Below are 2,901 nucleotides of genomic sequence, written 5' to 3'. Positions count from 1 at the left end.
AATTTTTAATTCTGTTTGCTTTTAGGTTAGCAAAATTATAAACTTTCTGTTAGTGCCATTAGTTTTAGAAAAATTATAAACTTTCTGTTAGTGCCATTAGTTTTCAAATTTGAATAGTTAAAATTTGAATTCTTTGAAAATTGTTTGAATAACAAGTTTGTGATTAACTTACTAAAAAAATGAGAATAGATGCGCTTATAGAGAAAATTCAACCGAAATTCCTAGTAAATTTCTGTGAATTTCAGAGAAATTCACTATGAATTTAGGTTAAACTTTTCTCTATTAGGGCATCTATTTTCACTTTGAGAGGAGCTCAACAAGGCAGAGAGGGAAGGGCTTATAAACCGGTGTGAGCCCCCTTCGGTTGGCGAGGTGGGACTAAACTCGGCCCGCAACGAGGACCAACCCTTTAGTCCCGGTTTGTGGCACAAACCGGGACTAATGGTCATGGGCCAGGGGCGAGGAGCAAAATTATAAACTTTTTGTTAGTGCCATTAGTTTTAGAAAGTTGAAAGTTGAAAGTTGGCATGGGCCAGGGACTAATGGTCATGGTATTACGAGGGCCGAACCATAAGACATGAAAGCATTTCAAATGAACTCTGAAAAAGTTGAAAGTTGGGATGGTATCATAATTTCACCCACATAGCATGTGCATGTACAAAACGGACAATGGTAGCATGTTCGTGTGTTACAAAGTTGCGGGAGAAAGTCTTCACTTTTTCTTCGCTTGTGTCATTTGCTTATTGCGCCGTAACCATGGATAATCTTCATTGTTTATCAGGATGCTTGGGTCAGCCTTGACATTGAAGGGAGGAATTTCATGAAACTTTTCATAATCTTCAGACATGTCTGTCTTGCCGTCCACTCCCAGGATGTCCCTTTTTCCTGAAAGAACTATGTGGCGCTTTGGCTCATCGTATGATGTATTCGCTTCCTTATCTTTTCTTTTTCTCGGTTTGGTAGACATGTCCTTCACATAGATAACCTGTGCCACATCATTGGCTAGGACGAACGGTTCGTCAGTGTACCCAAGATTTTTCAGATCCACTGTTTTCATTCCGTACTATGGGTCTACCTGTACCCCGCCGCCTAACAGATTGACCCATTTGCACTTAAACAAAGGGACCTTAAAATCAGGTCCGTAGTCAAGTTCCCATATGTCCACTATGTAACCATAATATGTATCATTTCCGCTCTCGGTTGTTGCATCAAAGCGGACACCGCTGTTTTGGTTGGTGCTCTTTTGATCTTGGGCGATCGTGTAAAATGTATTCCCATTTATCTCGTATCCTTTGTAAGTCAATACAGTCAAAGATGGTCCCCTGGAAAACAAGTACAACTCATCACAAACAGTGTTGTCACCTCTGAGACGTGTTTCCAACCAACTGCTGAAAGTCCTGATGTGTTCACATGTAATCCAGTCGTCGCACTGCTCCGGGTGTTTGGAGCGCAGACTGTTCTTGTGTTCATCGACATACGGGGTCACCAAGGTAGAGTTCTGTAGAACTGTGTAGTGTGCTTGAGACCAAGAATATCCATCCCTGCATATTATTGAGTCTCTTCCAAGAGTGCCTTTTCCAGCCAGTCTCCCCTCATACCGCGATTTAGGGAGACCTATCTTATTAAGGCCAGGAATGAAGTCAACACAAAACCCGATAACATCCTCTGTTTAATGGCCCATGGAGATGCTTCCTTCTGGCCTAGCGCGATTACGGACATATTTCTTTAGGACTCCCATGAACCTCTCAAAGGGGAACATATTGTGTAGAAATACGGGCCCCAGGATGACAATCTTGTCGACTAGATGAACTAGGACGTGCGTCATGATATTGAAGAAGGATGGTGGATCGCCTTTTCAGTTTTAAAAAAAATAAAAGAAAATAAGTTTCTCATGTGATATGTGGTCTAGTTGTTGGGAAAATTTGCAAATGTGAATTTTGACTTTATTTGCAAAATCTCTCTGAAATTTGTAAAAATGGGCATAACTTTTGCATACTAACTCGGATGAAAAAGTTTTTTATATGAAAAATCATCTACTCGAAAAGTTACATCCAAATTTAACGGGGAACCTCGTTAAACATTTTCAAAATCCTCAAAAACCTAATAGAAAAAAAGTTACGGGGCTTTTAAGATCTAGAGTGGAAAAAATTGAAAAATATTCAAACAGTGGGCAAACTGTGGTCAAACAATGGTCAAACTAATTATTCTAGAATATTATGTTACTAAATAATTATTTTAGTTATTTCAATTTTGGTCAAATCTGGTCAAACTATGGTCAAACTGTGGTTAAACAATGGTCAAACTAATTATTCAAGAAATATTAGTGTTACTAAATAATTATTGTTTTTTAAAACAATAGTTTCAAACTCAAACAGTGAAATGTGTCACTTCATGCTCAAGCAAAATTCCTGAAGGTTAATAGGATTGACATCTTACTATTGTCAGGAAAACAACAAGTGCAGACTTGGAGCGAGGGAGAATAGAACCCGGAAGTTAAGCGTGCTCAGGCTGGGGGAGTGGGAGGATGGGTGACCGTTCGGGAAGTTAGATGATTTGGAATGATGAGGGGTGATTAGAGGATAAATTGAGAAGTGATGAGGGATGGTGATTACAGACTAGAGGTTAAAATAATTCAGAAGTTTGAAAATAAAAAAAATTCAAAAAAATTTCAAAAAAAATCATAAAATTTGTTACCAACCGGGACTAAAGGTGGAGCTCCACGTGGCCGCGCCCTTTAGTCCCGGTTCTGGATTGAACCGGGACTAAAGGGTCAGGGCATTAGTACCGACACTTTAGTCCCGGTTCAGGAACCGGGACTAAAGGCCCTTACGAACCGGGACTATAGGCCCTTTTTCTACAAGTGAATAAATGAACCAATAGTTATAAAGATAATATACATAC

The sequence above is a fragment of the Triticum urartu genome, chromosome 3 (assembly GCF_003073215.2).
Source record: "Triticum urartu cultivar G1812 chromosome 3, Tu2.1, whole genome shotgun sequence".
Taxonomy (NCBI): Eukaryota; Viridiplantae; Streptophyta; class Magnoliopsida; order Poales; family Poaceae; genus Triticum; species Triticum urartu.
Note: the sequence above shows the minus strand (reverse complement) of the source record.